The sequence below is a fragment of the Panthera leo genome, chromosome B4 (genome assembly GCF_018350215.1).
Source record: "Panthera leo isolate Ple1 chromosome B4, P.leo_Ple1_pat1.1, whole genome shotgun sequence".
NCBI lineage: Eukaryota > Metazoa > Chordata > Mammalia > Carnivora > Felidae > Panthera > Panthera leo.
In genome coordinates, this window is record NC_056685.1 from 9,647,564 (window position 1) to 9,668,716 (window position 21,153).

Here is a 21,153-nt window from a genome sequence, read left to right on the forward strand (position 1 = left end):
CATGGTCAGTGCAGTGAGGAAAATAAGAAAGGCACATTGATAGAGAGTGATGGGTGTTGTAGAAGGTGGGATATGTCCAGACCTGAAGTATAAGAAGAATACAGCTTTGTGAAGGGCCCCAGGGAAGGGGGAGACAGATCCAGAACAGAAAGGGACAGTGTACGTGGATTCCCTGAGGACGACCAACATCGGAATCGTCACAGAGCCTACGAGAGGACCTGTGTCAGGGGACAAATCAGGCAGTGAGTTGTTAACCCTTAAAAGGAATCTGAGTTTGTATTTTATGAAAATGCTCGGTGCAGGGGCACCTCAGTGGCTCAGTCGGTTGAGTGTCCGACTTCAGCTCAGGTCATGATCTCATGGTTTGTGAGTTCAAGCCCCACACTGGGCTGTCACTTGCTGTCAGCACAGAGCCCACTTTGGATCCTCTGTCCCTCTCTCTCTCTCTCTCTCTCTCTGTCCCTCCCCTGCTCATGCCCTCTCTCTCAAAAGTGGATAAATATTTATTTTAAGAATATAAAAATAAAATAAAATGCTCAGTGCAAAAGGCTGCAAATGAATTTTTAAAAAATGTCAGTATGAAAGAGATCAGTGGTGGAGGTGGGACGACTGGAGAGAAGGGCTCACCGTGAGCTGGTGGTAGCTTGGGCCAGGGTACTTAGTGGCCGCAGCGACGACAGAAGATGGGTTGGAAGTGACGATTCTGTAGAGAAAGCGACAGAACTTGCTGCATGGGGTGAGGGAGACAAGCATGTCGGGGATGATTCCCAGCTTTCTGGTTTGACAAAACGTGTGAATCATGGCCCAGTTTGCTGAGATGGGGAAGAGGGAGAGAGAGACACAAAGGGTGTTATGTTTGGTTTATGAGAGATTCGTGGCAGTTATTAAGAGTTCAGCATATGGACATTGTTAAGTTTGAAGCACCTGTAAGATAAGCAAGCGAAATGTCCAACAGATTCTTGGATATTCTGTTTACAAGGATTTGGTTCCTATCTACTCTGTGTCATGCACTGTTCCATTATGAAAGAAGGTAAGTGATTCTGGATCTTTTGGGAAGTTTGGGCTGGATATAAAATCAGCTTGCAGCTGCTCTGAGGGCTGGCTTCCTTACAGAGGGCACGTTGCCTTCCACTGCCAGGAGACATGAGACACATCTTGACAAGCTGACAGTTACTCAGTGCTCCCAAAGAAGGAAATGAATTACAGCTTCACGTACTATCCATCAAATTGTGGATTAAATGGCCCCCAAAGGACCGGAATCAGTCAACAATGTTTACTAATAGTCAGTGTGCAGGGGCACCTGGGTGGCTCAGTTGGTTAGGCGTCTGACTTCGGCTCAAGTCATGACCTCGGGGTTTGTGGGCTTGAGCCCCACAACGGGCTCTGTGCTGACAGCTCGGAGCCTGGAGCCTGCTTCTCTCTGCCCCTCCCCCCCACACGCCCTCTCTCCCTCTCTCTGTCTTTCTCAAAAATAAACAAACTTTTAAAAAATTTTTAATTAGTGTGCAAAGATTATTACCATTTATTTATAATAGCAAGATATTGATACAATCTACATGTCTAACACAGAAGAAAAGGAATGTTTATTCACCTAAAGGAATGTTAAGCAGTAATTGCAAATAATAGTTTTGAGGAATATTTAATGACGTGACATAATATTTAAAATGTCTAAGTGAAAAATAGGCCACTAGGGCATACTGATAGGATGATCCTAGTTTTCTTTAAAGACTGAGAGTAATATATGCATTTTAAAAAAAAGACAAAGGAAATTAGTAAATAATATACATTATGGCTATCAATAGGTGACATAACTTAAAGTGACTTTCATATTTTCTCTCTGCTTTTAAGTATTTGTAAATGTCTTATAGTGAGCCTCCCCTACAGTTCTAAATTAAAGATGGGGGTAATTCCCTACAAGAAAAGGCGGCCTGATAGGAGTGTTGGGAAATTAGGAAGGACATGTAGACATGACCCCTACCCCTCAGTTAAATGTATAAAATGGATCCATGAAAACCAGGGCCATTACTTTCTCTTAAGTCACTGAAAAGATCAGTATGTTTATTATTTATAGCCACTGTATCCCATGGACAGGCTTGTGGGAAAAATGTGCAAGAGTGTGGAGAGATACTCCGAACAAAGGCAGGCAAACAAGACCAGGAAAATTGTTATTGTTAACTAACATTTATTGCACATTTATCAGACACTCAAGTATTTTACGTTTGAGAATGACAATTGCGGAATGTTAAATTTATACTGGATTAATTTGGGTTAAATACTATTTCTTTCCCTTTCAACCCTCTGGTATAAAATCAGAAATTGGGAAACTTTAATTACTAAACAAATACATCCATGCCAATATGTATGTGCCCATGTATGTGTGTTCCGTCTTCATATAACGTTAATTAAGTAAGATAAAGTTAAAATTTAATTAAAACTTTGTCACTAACTCTAGCCCCAGTGATAAGGTGAAAGAATATAATGGTTGTCACCTGTCTGTTGATTTATCATTAATTAAAGCTCAGCTGGTAAAGTCGTCCTTGAACTGAAGTGGGAGACACCGTTCAGATATAGTTGCCATGGGTGCGGATAGTGAGGTCCCCAGAGTCACCAAATCTGTTCCATTCTTATTCCAATTTAGATACTAGCATCTGTAAAATCCAAATCCCTTTGTTAAAGCAGATATAAAGACCTACAAAAATAACAAACGTCACTTCTCAAAATAATTGTTTCAGGATTTCAAAATGTTTTAGAGATGTCTAGAAATCCCTGAATATTCCTTACGCTCTTAAATAGAACCCAGTAGGCTTAAGATCCCATTGTGCTAACAATATCTCCTTCTCTGAGAAATACCGGAGGGTCGGTCTTGTGGCAAATCTTTCCGTAATCTTGGTTTGGGGGTCTGTTATAAATCAGATCTTCGGGTAGCCCCTCCCCCTATCCTTTTGTTTAAAACTAAGTGTCACCACCGCCTTACAAACAATTGCATGAAATGGAGTGACTGTCTGCTGTGTTCATGAGGGTGTTTGCTTTAGAAAGCAAGGTTAGCGCACTCTTGTCTGGAGGTAGAGGAGAGACAACGTTCTGAAAAGTACAAGAACAAAATCCCAAGTCAGCTACTGATCCACTTCTGAGGCAGAATGAAGTTTGCCTCCGAGAGGAACAGAATTATAATGTAACTCCGTCAGGGCAAAATGGACCACCATCAACAAAGCCATTAGACACATCAGCCACTTTGTAATTCCATCCAGATGGTGCCTTTTGCCTTTTTTTCTTCCAAGGTTCCTTTGAATAGAGAGAGCTTCATGCTGATGAGGCAAAGCATTGTACTGCATCTTAACATTGATCAGTCAGATCACCTCGCCTTGGGGCTGTAGATTTCATGACTAAGCTTTATTAGTTATTACCCCCTGCTCCCAGAGGAGTAAGGTGAAAACAGAGATGAATGAGCACAAATCTTGTATTGGTTTTGGAAACAATAAGCTTACTATTCTGCTTTAATGAGTTTGACTTAAGTGTATTTGTGAAATATATCATATTTCCAGTTTGTGACTGGAAATTTTTAAAAAATTGAGTGAGAAGTTACATGCTCCGGTGTGGTTTCCAACACTAATGTATTCATTTGTTGCCAAACACGCCTGACCCCCTGTTGTTTGATTACAAAGTTTAAAATGCATTCCCAAGCCGAATAGGCCAATAACCTTTCTGCAAAAAGATGTGCGTGTAACAACAAATTATGACCTGCTTAGGTCACTGAATTGATGAAGGTGAGGTTTTACCTAAACTACTGATGTGCTACCTAAAAACACACAAGCGGGTGCAGAGAAGTGTTTTCCGGCATTTACAACAGGGCACGCATCAAGTCCAAATCCTGGTCCCACTTGGCTTGTACTCCTCGTGGGAGAGAGTCTGTCCTGTAATCCAGCCCACGGATACTCTCCGAAGCTTTTCTGGCACTGTCAACAATTGCTAATCTATTCATCACATTGTGGAATATCCTTTGCGCTCGAACATGTCACAAGGAACATGTGCACAGCAAGAGGTCTTAAATAAAGTTGGTTCTAGAAATATGACGTGGCAGGAGCGAGCTGCTTTGGTATTTCTTTATGTTTCAAGAGATTTCTGGACATCTAAAAGAATTTAGGCTATATAATTTACTGATATTACCCAAGGGGAAAAAGTGCTGGCAGCACAAATATTTCTACCACGATGGCATTAAAAATGAAATACTGAGGGGCTCCTGGGTGGCTCAGTCAGTATCACTATTAAGTATCTGGCTCTTGATTTTGGCTCAAGTCATGATCTCACACTTCATGGGTCTGAGCCCCCACATTGGGCTTTGTGCTCACAGCACAGAGCCTGCTTGGGATTCTGTCTCTCTGTCTCTCTGTCTCTCTGTCTCTCTGTCTCTCTGTCTCTCTCTGCCCCACCCCTGCTGGTGTGCTGTTTCTGTCTCTCTCAAAATAAATAGATAAACCTTGAAAGATGGGGGGGGGGGGAATGAAATACCAAGTCTCAGAATTATTCTAGTGGTAATCCCTGACTCAGGAGAATCCTAGTTTACATATTCACAAACCAATATGTGAATATGTTTACATGTGTTTGAATTGTCCACAAACATTACATCATGTACCTAAAGCCAGTGATTTTCAACTGATGTGGCCCATTAGCGAGTGACATGAAATCAGTGTTATGGGTTATAACCTTCCCTTGTTTATTTTTCAACGAAAGATACTATTACGATAAAAAAATTCTGAGTGCATCTCATATTAAAAAGGCAAGTATGGGTTAGTGAAATGTTTGTTTCAGTCAGTGTGTATTTAGTGGGTTTATATATTGTGTCACAACGTGAAATAAAATTTAAAGCCAATATCGTAGGAGGTTTATGTTCTTTTACTAATAAAGGGTCACACTTTTTAAAATTCTTTACTAAAAAAAGGATTCTAATTTCCAAAGCTCTGTGTGTGTACGTTTGCACACATAAGCAAAGGCCAGGAGAGTGGGTGGGTTTTTACCTATCCGTGTGTGGGGGGTGAGGGTAGGTGGGTGCTATGCGATTCTACAACAGAAAGAGTAATTCACACAAAAATAAACATTTTACCACAGAGTTCCAAATGTCTCCACCATTTCTTCCAATCCTATCCACTTAGAGGTAGTAAAACACCCTGGTAATGTTATGGGAATTTGCTAACAAACAGCGCCTTCCGAAAAGCGAGCCCACTCCCCAAAATGAAATGTGGCCAACGATTGGAAAGCACACCACGTGACTGATTATAGCTTTTATTCCTGGGCAGCTGAACAAGAATAGCATTTTTCTTTCTTATATAAAGAAATTCGCAAGTCTTTTGGAAAGACTCCTAGGATGAGCAGTTGACTTTTGAAATTATAAATTCTTTGTGATATCCCTACCTTGGGGACATGGTCCCATGCCTCTGACTTCCCAAATTTAAAGTAAAGTTAACGTAATGGACTGTACAGAGAACACAGGGGCTCCCTGAGGTCATAGAAACAATTCCAGAGCAAAACTTAGGGCATCTAGGAAACAGACCACACTGCTTAACGCGGTTGCTTAATTTGTGTTTTCAATGTACATTTATAGGTAAGGGTTTATTGTAAACAAGATGTTCTCCGGATCAAATGCATGGATGTAATTAAATTGCTGCCTGTTGAGACATGTTTTATAGCTCTTATTAGAAGTAAATATAAATAAAGGTTGTTTGGAGATTTGTGCTTTCTTTTTAACATTTAACTTGGAAAACATTTTAAATTAACCATTTCAGTGATGAGGCAGTACTCTTACTCATGTTTCTTTAAGGTCCTAGAGGAAAACTGAAGACACAAGACCCGCTTCAAGAGAGAAACACGAGTACGCATAGTCACAAGGCAGTGGCTTCACAGAGAACTCTGCCGTCTCAGAATTTGACGATATAGGAGCGCCTGGTCTCAGGTCTATTTTTGTTGCTCATGGGTTTAAGTCCAGATTCTGTGGCTTCTTTTCTTACCCTTCAACCATCTTGCCAAACATAGTCTCCTGCCACATTCCAGCACAAGCCCTGTTTGCAGATTCGAATTCCACTTGTCTTTGAAGCCCCACACGAGTGTCTCTGTCATTCCCAAGCCTCTGCTGGTTCCCAAAGCCTTAAATTATGCCGTCCTGAGTTTCTGAACCACAAACCATCTGCTTCAATCAGTTCCCAATAAGACTTTACTTCATGTGTCGCGTTAGTTACTACGGTGTTTTAAAACTTAGATGATTTCTTTCCCTAAATAGATTATTTGCTTCCTGTGAACACAGACCATCTTCTCTGGGTTCAGAAATGATGTTAACCAGTCACTTCAAATTTATTTCAAGGTCATGTATACAAAAGACCAATACTAGGATGAAAACTTACAAGAGAAATGAAGAAAAAATCAGAAGCGATAAAATAGAGGTATAAAATCTCAAAATGTCATAAAAATCTTCATATTAGGACATGTGAAGAATTAGTAGGCAATTATCAGGTAATTAATACAACTACTGATCATTTTCAGCAGATATGTGAACTTGTAGCATGGATTTCGTCCGTATTCATGTTCATCTTCTATTGCACCCTCTTCCTAGTTACTAATTGTCCAATTATTCAGGTAATAATAGGTATTACTTAAGATGACTCTGGGTGAAAGTAACAGAAAACCCAATCAAATTGGCTTCGACGATAAGGGAATTAATTGGCTTAAATCACTGGAAATCCGGAGGTAGGATAGGCTTCATGATTTGCCTTAATCTCCTGGCACTGCTTCATTTTCCTGCAATTCATTTGGTTCTACCTTCTCGTGTCTGCTAGCTTTCTCCTCTGACTGGTCTTGAGATAGAGCAATAGTTCTACACCCAATGCACAGGACAAATTGGCTGAAGGGAAAAGAAAAGGAGACGTTTTTGGAACCTTTCCCAGGACAGCAGGAAAGAGCTCTCCTAAGATGGTCCTGCATGTGATGTCCATGAGCCATTGTGCCAAATTCCATCACGTGGCCCCTCCTACAAACTTAACCAGACCAGTCACACTCACTCTTGGAGCCGTAGGTTTCGACTCACCTCAGACACCTGAGTCTGGTAAAGGAAGAAGGTACTCCAACAAATCTGGGGTTCTTTGGGGAAAAAGAAATGAGAGAAATGATGCTAGGTAGGCAACTGACAACAACCACTACGACAACTTTTCAAAGAAACCTTTCTTCCCCAGTAGAACCAAAGGCTCTAATGCTCATCTCTCTGTTGTTCAATATCAATGAGTGTTGGCTCAGTTAAATATAAAATGCTCCCTGGGCAAAGAGTCTATTTCCCACAATAATTTTACAGATATATTATTGGGAAAAGCTAGTAAATATTTACTTAAGAAGAGTCCCTTTCATATAACATCAAGAATAATTTTTTTCTCTGTATCCTGCATTCCTAAAATAGTGCCAGAAACCTGGTCATTCACCAAAAAATACTGATGCTGTTTCTTTCCACTTTTATGTAGTTTCTTTTGGAAAAGAAAGCTATATTTCTCAGGTCATTTAATATTCTGATGCAGAAGGTCTTTCGAAGGTGCTCAGTCTATATTTAAAAGTATTTAAGAAAATTTGGCTCATTTAAGAAAATTTAGTTCACTGATTACTGATGATGGTAGTTATCTCACTATTGCCATGATAGAGTTTGGTAGTAAGGAAATTTTGTTTTCATCATTTCACTCATAAGGAATACAATAAGAAAATACCTCTTCTCATAAGCTAATATCTAATAGACCCATTATGAGACATTTGGGATGGAGTCATTGTATTCGGGGTAGAGGGGTTTTTTTCCTCCTGAAAATAATAGTGCCCTCATAGTTTTCAGCTAGAAAATTTATTTTGACTTCTCCTAAAGTAATATTATATTAAATCTTGATTTATAAAATCCATATAATATCACATAGGTTTGTTTTATAATTGTTGAGTCATTTTTCACTGAACATCAGTGAAAAAGGTACCAATCTCAAAGGAAGTAGATTTCTATTGAATATCTCTCTATGATTTGTTAACTTTCAATGGCTCAGTGGTATTGATTCAATTACATTAACCGGTGGTAATAATGATACCTTTATTGATCCTTTCATTTTTTTCTTTTCTTGAACTACCACTTTCCCAAGATTCATTCATGATTGGTAATTTTCTGAGAATCATCATCCTAGAACAGCGTGAATATCAAGAACCTATAAATCAGACTGACTTAAAGAATCAGTAGTTTTGCTGGGGTGCCTAGGTGGTTCAGTCAGTTAAGTGTCAGACTTCAACTCAGGTCACGATCTTGTGGTTCATGGGTTCGAGCCCCACATTGGGTTCTCTTCTGTCAACACACAGCCCACTCTGGACCCTCTATCTCCCTCTCTCTTTCTGCACCTCCCCCACTTGTGTGCATGCTCTCTCTCTCTCTCTCTCTCTCTCTCTCTCTCAAAGATAAATAAAAATGTTTTAAAAAGATCAATAGTTCTGCTAGTCACTAGACAAAAGGTCAGCATCTGTAATAAAAAAAACTATGAATTCATTAAATTCAACAATGACAACAAATACACATGCAGATATGTATGTGGGTACCTATGTATTTGAAAGGCCATAAAACCAAATAGGCAAGTGGATGAAAAAGGAAAAGAAATGATTAAGAAGCATGAAAAGACATTCAACAGCCAAATACTAAAAGTACCAATGAAATTGACTATGAACTATCTTCTAAAAAAACATAAGAATAAAAAAAAACGTAAGAATAAGCTTGTTGTTAAATACATAGTTCGAAGGAATTGAATATACACCTATGATACAAAACCATAATACGTTATAGTAAATACTCCTCTCTGCATAGAGTGAAAGGAGTGTAGAGAGAACTAGAAGGTAGAGTTCTCGCCCTTATTATCTTACCATTGAAGTTGTTAAAAGATGGTTACATTTTCCATCCTTTAAAACTTGTAAGGAATTCTTCAGTAATGAAGAAGCGAAGTTTGTAAACTAGGCCCCTTGTAAAACCAAATTGTTCTGAGCCCCAGGACTTTCTTTCCATTTATTGATGGGTTCAGATGCCTGCACTCTATCTACAGGTACCACAAATAAAGTGTTGTTAGCCGCTGAATGATATTGACAGAGCTATCAGCAATCTGCAGATTTTCATTGTGAACTGTGGCATCCTGAAATCAGTTGAAGCAGAAATAATATCTCTGTGTTGAAAGATTTCAAGTTCCTTTTATTGATAGGTGAAGTGCAAGACTGGATATGAGTGACTGAAGAATGCTTTGAGAGGGCAGAAATGACAGCTGGAGCACTGCCTACGATTGTGAAAGGGAAAACAAGAGGTAGGAAAAGAAACCAGCCATGCTCTGTGCTGTTTGGTATATTAAGCTTCAATTCACCTTAGGTTCTTTATCCAATTTTCATCAGGTTTACCTCTCTGCTTTATTCTCTTCTGAGCGCTGTAAGGAATTATCAGCACCACAACCCTTTGGCAACACTTAGTGGGAAGCCCTGGGAGGTCAGCAGTATGAGCTGGCGTAATGACATCTTCCTGCCTGGAACAAAGATAGCATTCATCATCATTTAAGTAGACAGACGATGCTGCTGGACAGCACTTCAGCCGTGGATCACCTCAGTGTTCCATATGGAGCCAGCCCTTGTCCCTGTGTCTGTGTGGAGTAGGAAGCTCAAGGCTGGAGAGTGACACTCTTGCTAGAACTTCCAGGAAAATTAATGCACTAAATCAGTTGGTTAATTATCTGTATCATTGACCTCGGTGCCTTAATGGGAAAAGATAGTTCAGAAGTTGCATGGTGATAAACAAAAAATTATAGTGCAAGCATCCATTGCATATTGACAGACTTGAGTGTCTTGACAATGTGGAAGGAAATCAGCCACCTGGTCCAAAATGAGTGCCTCTCTTTTTGTTTTCCTTTATTTTATGCACTTCTCTTTTTTTTAATTTTTTTTTAATGTTTATTTATTTTTGAGAGAGACAGAGACAGAATGTGAGTGGGTTAGGGGCAGAGAGAGAGGGAGAGACACAGAAGCCGAAGCAGGCTCCAGGCTCCGGAGCCGTCGGCACAGAGCCCGACGCGGGGCTCGAACTTACAGAGCTGTGAGATCATGACCTGAGCCGAAGTCAGATGCTCAACTGACTGAGCCACCCAGGCGCCCTATTTTATGCATTTCTTATTCCCCCAACATATGTGTCACTCAGTTTCCCTAAGATCAATGCCATGTGTCCTGTAAATTCATTTGTCTTTTGATTAAAGCTGCCTCTTTGAGCAAAGCTTCTCGGAGAGCTTTTTCTATCTCCTAACTGTCACACAGTCCTCTGAATGTTTTTAACCTTGTCAAAAGCCGGGGTTCTCCTTAGTTGACGTGGATCCTTGCTTCGTGGTGATGTGAGACATTCAATCCTTGACTGCTTCCTAACACTGGTCTTGCCAGCCATCTCTGAGCCTGAGCACAACATACAGATTTCATCATTGAAGCTGAATCTCAAAGAATAATACTGCATGAAGTCAAGACGAAATAGGGCCACATAGATGGAGAAGCCAAGCCTCACACACCCATGCCACGTAAAGTGGGTGAATATTAGCCGAACTCAGTGACCTCAGTTAGCAGCCAACCACGACTCACACAGGGCCTCACCCCCAAGGTGAGCCACGTGGCCCCAGCCCTGCACAGGAGAATCACCATTGTCACAGAAAGTCCTTCCAGTGGCTTTGAAATCTGAATGTTTATCTTCCCCTTCTCACCAAAAATTAGTATCAGTATGGGATGCCAGGTTTTTCCTGGCTGTATATGCCTTTGGAAAACCACAGAGAAGATAAATTATATTCTTGAAAAGAGAGTGCTTTTCCGAGTAGAAGTAGTAGCTAAATAGCCAGGTTTTTATCATTTTATCACAGTAATAAGACTGTTCCTACTCTTACTCTTTCTGCCCTGGTACATCCATCCAGACCTCCTCTTTACCTCCTCCCACAGTCCTCCTCTTTATCTCTGAGGACGGGGGATGCTGGGAGATATCTGCTTTTGCCCTTTGGATTCTCCACATTATCCAGACTGACGCTTGAATGGGGAGAGATTGTGCTACTGTCACTTGGTTTGGTATCTGATTGTATTAGGAGAGCCCATCATTTCATTGGTTCATCCATTCATTTACTCACGAAATCATTATTCATTTATTCATTAAATGACTCATACCTTGTGTGAGCCCTGCATAAGTCACAAGATGCAAATAATTCAGATGGATAAAACTTACAGTCTGGTATGGGAGATGGGCATTACAGGTAATTACAAAAGCAGTAGAATTAAGGGCACCTCTGATTAGAGCCATAATGGAGAAGCACAAGGTGCTTTAAGCACATGTACACCTAATCAGGGGCCTCAGGAAGATTTCCCAGGGGAAGTGACATGCAAGCTGAGTCCCGAAGGCTGTACAGAACTTGTCCAGGCAAAGGCAGTAAAAGGCCAAGAGTGTTTCTGGCAGAAAGAACAGTATCTGTAATATTGTCGAGGAGGAAAAGAACGCTCTGTGTGGGAGGAACTGAAAAAAAAAAAAAAACTCTCAGCAGGGCACAGTGAATGAAAAAGATCGACAAGATAAGGCTAATGATGTTGGCAAAGGTCACATCATGCAAGGCTTTGTAGGGCTTGTTAAGGAGTTTGGATTTATCATACGGGCACTGGGAAGCCATAGAAGAATTTTAAGCTGGGTGGTAACATGATTTAATGGGCATTTTAAATGATCACTTGGTGCTTTATGGAGTATGGATTTGGGTGGTGGGAGTTTAGAAGCCTGCTGATCATCATTTTGGTCGATAATTCTTACAACATATTATGACACCTGAATTAAGTAACAATAGAAATGGAAAAACTAGAAAGCTGCAACAAATATCTGAGAACTAAAATTGATGCTTTTGGGGGAATGTGGGGGAAAGGGTATGGAATGTGGCTCCTGGGTTTTGACATAAGTGGTTGAATGGATGAAGGTGTCACTTGATAGTTTTTAGGAATATTTAAAGGAATAAATTTGAAGAAAAAGCCTATGTGTTAATTTTTTGACAGGTTAAATTACAGGTACCTATGTGAAATCAAAGTAGACCTGGTAATTAGGTAGTCAGAAAAGTTGTGATGGTTAATTTTATGTGTTGAACTGACTGGGCCTTGGGTCACCCAGATAGTTGCTCAAACGTTACTCTGAGTGTGTCAGTAGGGACGTCTTGTGGTTGAGATTAACATGTGAATCAGTAAATTGAGTCAAGCAGATTGCCTTCTCCAATCTGAACAGGCCTCATCTAGTTTGTGGAAGGTCTGATTAGAACAAACAGGCTGACCCTCCCATGCGGAAGAGGAATTCCTCCTGCCTGATGGTTTGAACTGGATCTCAGTCTTTTTCCTGACTTTGGACTTTAGAACCAAAACATCAAATCTTCTTGGCTCTGGAGCCTGTTGGCTTTCAGACTAGAATGTACACCATTGACTCTCCGTTTTTAGGCTTCACACTTGAACTGGAACACTTGAACATTGCTTCTCTTGGGTTCCAGCTTCCCAATGGCAGATGTGGCCTTCTCAGCCTCCATAATCACATGAGCCAATTACTTATAATACATTTCTTCCTGTGTGTGTGTGTGTGTGTGTGTGCACACGCACACACGCACATGTGCATACACATATATCCTTTCAGTTCTGTGCCTCTGGAGAACTCTAATACAAAAGGTATCTGAATGGTGATATAAATTGAAAATTCTGAGCATATAGATGTTAAATGGAGCCATTGGAACTGATGAGACAGCCTGAAATTGGGAACAAGGGAGAAATTCTAAAACTGAGCCTTGAGGCATTTCAACATTAGAGGTTGGGTAGAGAAGAATGATCCAATAAGGACAAAGGAATGACCAAGGAGGTGGGAGGCAAAGTGGGAGCCATGGAAGTAGAAGGAGAATGCTTCAAGAACAGGCAGATGGGTATACCCTGTGGTGCATTTAAGGAGTGACTGGGCAGTGTTTGTTGAGTTGAGCAATACAAAAGTCAGTGCTTGTAACGGCATCTAATTGTGAATCATGCTGGCAGAAGTCAGATGGAAGTAATATGAAGCATGACTTAGAAGTGAGGAGATATAGATATTGATTAGGAAGTTCAACTGAGAATTGGTATAAGAGAAAAAAAGAGAGAACAGATTGTACCTACAGAGACCCTTGGAGTCCTGGAAGAAGAGTCACCCAAGCTAGATGTTTGCATGTCAGTAGTATTCCAACAAGTGCTCGGGAACGCAGACAACATTCTGGAATGTTCTGGGAAAGCTTAAACTCTAGCTTTGGAGGGGGAATATCTCATAAGGGTTCACAGCCTATATAAGATACACACCCTACGCCGGTGGGCTTTTACATGAGTACAACCACTTACCCTCTCAAACAAACAATTCCATAACGATAAAGCAAAGAAAGATTTGAAAAACAGCCATGTTTTTAGAGACGTCATTTCTAGTTAGTATTAGAACTTCAGATTACAAATTAGAACTTCATGTTAGAAGTCCTAGATTTAATCCAAGATTTTTTATATGAAATCTCTTCTTAATGTCTCTGAGCTTCACTCTTTAAAAAAATATACCTGATGATACTCACCCTGTTGAACTCAGAGAGTAGCTGTGGGAATCTAATGAGATAATGCATGGGAAGGTGTGTTGGTACATTTAAAAATGCTGGCCAAACTTGTATTAATGGGGCACCTGCTTCTTTCCTGTGCAAATAAATCATTTGAGCAGTTCCAACCGTTTGCAAAAGCTTCTTAACCCCCCACTTACTCTGCACAAAAGCAGCCATATCCCTTGTAGTGAGCCTTGTGAAGTTGCTTATGAGATGTATTTGGTAATGGGCATAGAAATTAGATCTCAAAGAGTCTGAGTTTGTGATTATGAGAAGGAGGCCCCTCAGCTCACACGAACTGGCAGGCTTCCTCGGTCAAGAAAACTATCTCCAAAGGGTCTTAGAACTGAATAGCTCTTTTATAAGGAGTCTGTACCCTGAATACGAAAGAAGATGAAGAGGATCGTAGGGGAGGAAAAATAATTTTCCCTCTACCCTTCTAGGTCCTCGGCTGAGACTCCTCTGTAATAAAAAGACTGATGAACAGGAGAAAAACAAACAGAGGTTTAATAACGTGCATACCTCCTGTATACATGGGAGAGACCCGGGAAAACTGAGGAGCTCTTCAAAATGGTCCAAGCCGTCACCTTAAACTCCATCTTTAGCTAGAAACAAAAGACAGATGTTGCAGTGGCCAGGCTGCTCACTAGGAGGTTACCAGGAAGTAACTAGTAACGAGAGTAATATAGAGATCTAAATCGTTGCCTTGTCAATTGAGAAGTTTCTAAAGACTTAGCCATCCTTCCCTTCCTAGTACACAGAGGGAGACAGCCTTCCAAATGGAGATTTCCCTTGTAAATCTAAATGCTTTTACGAAAGGGCGTATGCTTGGTTACTGTAACGTATACTTGGTTTTTAGAGCTTTCCTCGTGTGTGCTGTTTCTTAAAAACAATCAACTCCAAATAATCCTTATGCCAAAGAGGCATGTTTTGGGGTGACCAATTCTGCTCCCCTTCAGGTAGATAATGGCAGGTGAAACTGAAGTATATAAACCATGTCCCTTTTGCACGTACTTGTTGCAGTGGTGCAGCTATTCAAACCATGGAGCTATTTTAAATAGAATGAGGCATGAGCACGGGAACGGAGGGTCAGTGTATCTTCACCAGGCAAAAATATAAAATCCAGCTGGAAAAAGAATGGTAGACCCTGGGAAAGGAGGAGGACGATTAAAAATGTAAAACAGAAGGAGACTGTCTCCTATAATATTTATTTGTGACAGGTAAGTCAGTCCATCATATCACCTGAACCATGGAGAATTGTGCTATTGTATTAATTACTCTCTTTAGTGACTCTCTGAGCTTTGGACTATTTAAATTCCAGGATGAGAAAGCACTAATGGATATGGTATTGTAGATGTAATGAATTAGTATTTCACGCTGTGCTACTATCTGAAAGAGTGTTAAATGGTAACCCACAGCCTGGCATCGCCCCATGCTTTTAGTGTGCATTCAGCCATTCGTTCCTATTAGTAACAGAGCCACTCTAGGGTCATGTAAAAATTCAAAAGGGAAGAAAAGGAAAGTAGATGTCAGTGGGACACTTCGGGAAGATTAACATGTTTTGCTGTGAGGCTGTTTATGATACATTTTATTGTGTACATTGACAATAAAACACCAATAGTTCATATTTGAAAGGGAAATCATATGCCCTTTAAAAATTACATACCACACCTGCTTTCAAACAGGAGTTTTTAAAAGGCATACCTCCCCAAAAAATTCCATTTGGCAAACTGGCACAGATCCCATGGCATCCCATACTTAGCCATCTCCACCCACCTATCCTGGGCTTCCATATACATAACAGGGGTAAACAAAGAGGTTTATGGCAGGACATTTTGAGGCTCCAACACAATCGCTCATTAAAACCTAATCAAACAGTAGAGGGGCACTACAGTGCACTGCATGAAGTGTCTTCTGAGAACAGTCAAGGCCAAGTTTTCCAAGAAGTGGAACAATCCTGCAGATGAGTGTCTCTGGAGGGGTAGGCGCCAGGCCAGGTGTTAATGTCAGAAAAAAGCCCAAATGAAATAATCCCCTTCTTTACATGTCTCACAATCTTACTTTCCACTCTCCCTAATGTCTTTTTAATAATATTATAAATCCTCATGCCAATATTTCAAAACGTCTTGAATTGGAAAACAGTCAAGAAGAAAAAAGGTCCCTCTCCCACTTTCCAGGCACATCTCCCCCTCCCGCACTGCCCTGCCACGCATCTGCTTCTAGATCCTTTGTACAAACTCACTCTGCTTCATATCTCTGCATTTTTATTTCAGTTCAGCCTTGGCTAGTCTTCCCAGAAAGCAAAGCCTGAGGCAAAAGCTTATGTGTAGTATTTTGTTAGAGAGTACAAATCCCCAGGAAAGTGGGATTAAGGGGAAAAGGGGAGTAAGAGGGAGATGTGAGACCCAGTATAGGGTAGGTTATCATTACCAAGCTGGCCACTTTGGTATTGAGTGTCACTGGTTGCTTGATCTTGTAGGACTGATGTCCAAGGAGCCATGTGAACACGTCTAACTTCAGACCATGTGTCTGCAGAAAGAGAAAGGAAGACATTATCTGCCAGCTCCTGTCTCTCACTGGTCCAGTTTCACTTCATGGGATAACTGCCCCATACATCTGAGTTGCACAAGGGTGGCAGTGAGCAAGTTTCAAGGCCTCTCTTGCTTCAGTTCTTATAAAAATAGAAGGCCCAGGGCATGATGGCAGGAATGCTTGGTTCAATGACAAAAGCTGTTCTTGGGTGCAATCTGTAGGAAACTGACCAGAATCCAAGCAGGTATCTGGCTGGTTATACAGCAGTGGCCAGGCCAGAGCCAGTGGCCTAAGGCCCCAGAGATAGATGAGTTTATCAGACTTATCCATCCCCTTGCCTTGTATTGGCTCCCCTGTTATAATTTGGGCTTCATTGCTGTAAGAACAAGATGCCCCGAGAGGGGACATACAACCAGTCTCAGAGTCTTCTTCAAGGTGGCAGCAAGTCCTAGTCTCTAAGAAGAACGAGAAGCTAGAAGGTGGGTGAAGGAACTACAACCCCATTCTTGCACTTGGTCTTGAAGCCATGACTGATCATTCCCCACCTCCCGTTCTGGATTTCACTTATGCTCAATAAAGTGACAGGAGGTGACCATTCTGTTGGACTTATGTTTAACCTCCATCCTTGGCACAATGACCACACTGTTCACGGGCCCACTATACCTGCACTAGGGCTGCCAAAGATGGAAAGGCTGGGTGACAAGCACAGAATGAGTCATCCTACCCCCTAGTTTTTAAAATCCTCTAATTCAGTCGATGTTCTACCTTGAGCATTACCATGAGACACAAAGACCTGCATGCTTTGTGCCACCTCACAGATGCCCACCCACATATATCTTCCCCACACTACTTTGTCCCTGATCTTCCAATGTTTTTCTTCTAAGTCTCTGAACAACCAATCACTTTGTTCACCATTCACAAGGGTCCATATATATATATATATATATATATATATATATATATATATACACACACACACATATCTTAGACCACTTCTCTCTCACTACAATGGGAATAGCTAAATTTACTGCCAGAAGTTTTGCACAGTGAGCATATTTAACTTCATCACTGTCTTTTGGGGCTATGTTTGAATGGGTCTAAAATGTAGCACTAGTCCACTAGTATCAATATATTATACTGACCTATCAATGAGCTGTAAACCAACCCCAACACATTCAACTGATTGTAAGAAACCCTACTACTCCCACCATGATGCTATATGTGTGAGTTGAAGGACACGTATTAGCGCTTTAGAAGTGGATGCCAAGGTAGATTGAGCCACCTCTTCGTGTAATTTATTCGTATCCTCTGGATCTCTTAGGGCTGATTCCAAACTAAGAGTTTCCAAAATGCTATCCTTAGGGTGTATTTTCAAGGGCCACACAGGGTACCAACTGGCTTATCCTGGGTCCCCCAGAGAGCAGAGGCTAGGATTAAAACAATAATAATAAAATAAGTAAAAAATTATATGTTACTGTGTTAAGGAGTACAATGCAAGGGAAACAAGATGAGGGAAAGAGGGAGAAAGGCAGAGAAAAAGAGAGCCTATGCAGAGAGTGTTAGTAAGCAGACCACTACTTGGTATTTAGCATGATTGATTATTCAGTCTCCTGGGGGTGTCCTTGAAAGGGCTGCATGAATAGTTTCATTTTCAAACAATTCATCTGTAGGGAGTAGGGGGTAAAAATTTATCTTCCAGCTCCCATAACCAGTCAGTCAAAGACTTGCTCCATGCAACAATTGCTCCCAATCTTCCAGGGCTGCACATGCGTGGGTCCTTTACCCATGGGGCAATCATGAATCCTTGATGCATGGGGGCATCTCACATCTCAGCATCAAAAGCAAAGCTTGAGGGTGGGGGATAAGAAGTAATATGGTACATACTGGGACAACTGGGTGGCTCAGTCAGTTGATCTCAGCTTGATCTCAGCTCAGGTCTTGACCTCAGGGTCATGAGTTCAAGCCCCGCATTGAGCTCTGTGCTGGTCATGAAGCCTACTTTAAAAAGAAGAAGGAGAGGGAGAGGGAGAGGAAGAAGGAAGGGGAGAGGGAGAGGGAGAAAGGAGAAGGAGAAGGAGATGGAAAGGAAGAAGGAGAAGAAGTAGAAGGAGAAGGAAAGGGAGAAGGAGAAGGATAAGGAAAAGAAGAAGAAGAAGAAGTGGTAGGAACATGATGCAAAGTGCTGTCAGGTTGAAGCTCCAGAAATTTGGTTGGAGCTCTTAAGAGTTTGCTGAAGAAACTACTGGGCAGGAACAAGTGGCCAAAAGCCCTGGAAACCAGTAAAGTCAAGAGGATTAGAAGAAGGGGACTGTATGATAGAAGTTCTTTCTACCTCTGTCATCCCCCTTCTCCAGATCCTGATTTTTCTTTTCCGATTTTTGCTTTCTACTAAAGTCTGTATCTTTACTCACAACTGTCATCTACAGTGATAATAATGCCCTCTCCCCTCCATCCTTCCTTCCACCCACGATATATATGCTCTGGATATAAACAATATCCAGAACAAATATATGCTCTGGATCTTCTTACTACTTCCTATTAGGATTGTCTCACCAAGTTATCCTCAGCTCAGTACCACAGATATTTATTATAAGCTTGTCATCTGTGTTACTGAATAAGAATGTGAATAGAGATTAAAGAAGTGACCCTCGTCCTGATAAGCTTACAATCTAACAGGAGAGATACTACAAAAGTGGGGCACTTCTCCTAACCTGGAGGGCTAACCAAGTTTTCCTGGGAAAGATGATTCCTGCCAAGTCTTAAAGGATGAGTAGCAATCGGTCCAACAAATAAGGGGAAAGGAATTCCAGGAAAAGAGAATCACCTGATCAAGGCACAGAGGCTAACCAGGGTACAGAGAGAACTGCTATCAATTCTACGTTACTTACATATAAAACGTGATACATGTCTGGCTAGTGACTAGAAGATCATGGGAGATCTTCTATGTCATAATAAGGAACAAGATGATGATTCGGTGGGTGATGTCAATCACTGTAAAATTGTAAACAGAGGGGCACCTGGGTGGCTCAGTCAGTTAAGCGTCCGACTTCGGCTCAGGTCATGATCTCACGGTCCATGGGTTCAAGCCCCGCGTCGGGCTCTGTGCTGACAGCTCAGAGCCTGGAGCCTGCTTCAGATTCTGTGTCTCCCTCTCTCTCTGCCCCTCCCCTGCTCATACTCTGTCTCCCTCTGTCTCAAAAATAAATAAAAACATTTAAAAAAATTAAAAAACTAAATAAAATAAAATAAAATTTTAAACAGAAAGCGTCAAAACAGAATCATCTCTTAGGTACACTATTCTGGCTGAAAAATAGAGGATCAATTTATAGCAGCAGAGAGAATAACTGTAGTGTTACTGCAGTTGTCCAAGCAAAGAATGATGAAGGTCTGAACCAGTAATGTGGTTACAGCAGGTCAGAGAGAAAGAAAGAAGTTAGAGATATATATAAGTGCTAATATCAGTGAGACTTCATAATCAATTAGATATAGAGATTGAGGTGAGCAGAGGTACACTGGGTAGCTTGAAGGTTCCTGAGATCTTGAATTCCTGAGAGGATGTGGTATAATTAGCTGGGGTTGAGAATATAAAAAGAGATACAGCTTTGGTAGAAAAGATACAGTCAGTTCTGGATATGTTAAGATAGACATGCCTATGGAACATCCAAGAGACTGTCTAGAAGGGAGCTAAGGCTGGAAATATTTTGGAATCATCAGTCTGAAATTGGTGGGCTAAAAATTTAAAAATATATGATCATCCAAGATAATTACCTGAAAGGAAGAGATGAGTACACCATGAATATATTCTTAACTAGGTCCAATGTGTAAGCAGTAAGCACACAGCAAGTACCCCACAAAGAGAAAGAGAAGGAATGTGGAGACAGAAAACAGGGCCCACGGAAGAGTTCTGTTGGACAGGAGCACGTAGAGATGCTACTATGAACTAGAAGAAGAATGTGTCAATCTCTGAGAATAAAGAGAAAGAGATAAGTAAGCGTCCACGTCTGGATGCAGAGAAATTTGATGTTTCAGTCGGTGGGCTGGATGGCCCCAATTTTCTCAGCAAAATAGGGAGGGAGCGATATGATGGGCCTGAATGTTAGTGGGTGGCTGGATGAGGACAGGACAGGTATGGCCTACCTAGTCCCATATGATAACAGGATAACGAGGTAGCATAATAAATCAAAATTTTGGAGTGTCACTGTAGTTTCCTCAACAGGTGGCAAAACAACGAGGGAATAGAGCAAAATATAGCACCGAACTAGGACTGAGGTCTGGTGGGCTGTGAGCCCGAGAAGGATGAGGTTACAAAATAGGTGAAACAGCTCTATACTCCAGGCTGGTAGGGGACAGATTGAGGCCACTATGAACTTAGGGGAAAAGAGAAAGAAAGGGAGAAAGAGACAGAGAGAAATCATGAACTGGAAGTTTAAGACCGAAGACAAGTTGTAAAGAATGAGGATGTGAGAGAGTTGGAATAATAGAATGTGGTCAGAAAATGGAATATGAGCTTAAGATCATTCATAACTACACAGGGCCCCCCTGTAATGCCACATCCCACCTCTCTACACCCCCCCCCCCGCTGACCAAGCCCCATTAGTGCCAGCCCAAATTCCTCTTTTCTTCATCAAATTGTATTCATCCTGCATCTCATGCTTTTGAAATCCAGCTAAATGAATTAGGCTAATGTGTTGAACTAATCATGATAAGATATTAATGGCTGATGAATGCTTAATATGTTATCCACCCCAGAAAATAGACTCCTGATGATAATGACTTAAAACAGTAGTTCTTAACTAGGGGTGTAGCAGAGTCCCCTGCGGTGCTATTTCAATAATAAGCTCTTCCTGGGCTTTATCCTGAGAAATTCTGATTCAGTCACTCTGGAATGGGAACGGAGCATCTGAATTTTTGCAAATATCTCCATTAAAGAGGGAGGTCAATGGAATAATGACTGGGGAATAGATGAACCTTCTTCCAG

At 41.1% G+C, this 21,153-nt stretch overlaps 1 long non-coding RNA gene across 1 annotated transcript in view; it reads left to right on the plus strand.

Annotated features, from left to right (window-relative positions):
• Positions 1-9,326, plus strand: part of LOC122225495 — a 67,768-nt gene extending 58,442 nt beyond the window's left edge. Inside the window, exons 2-3 of the long non-coding RNA XR_006205209.1 lie at positions 5,813-5,944; positions 9,234-9,326. This is a non-coding gene — a long non-coding RNA (uncharacterized LOC122225495). The remainder of the gene's footprint in view (positions 1-5,812; positions 5,945-9,233) is intronic.
• Positions 9,327-21,153: the final 11,827 nt, after the last annotated feature.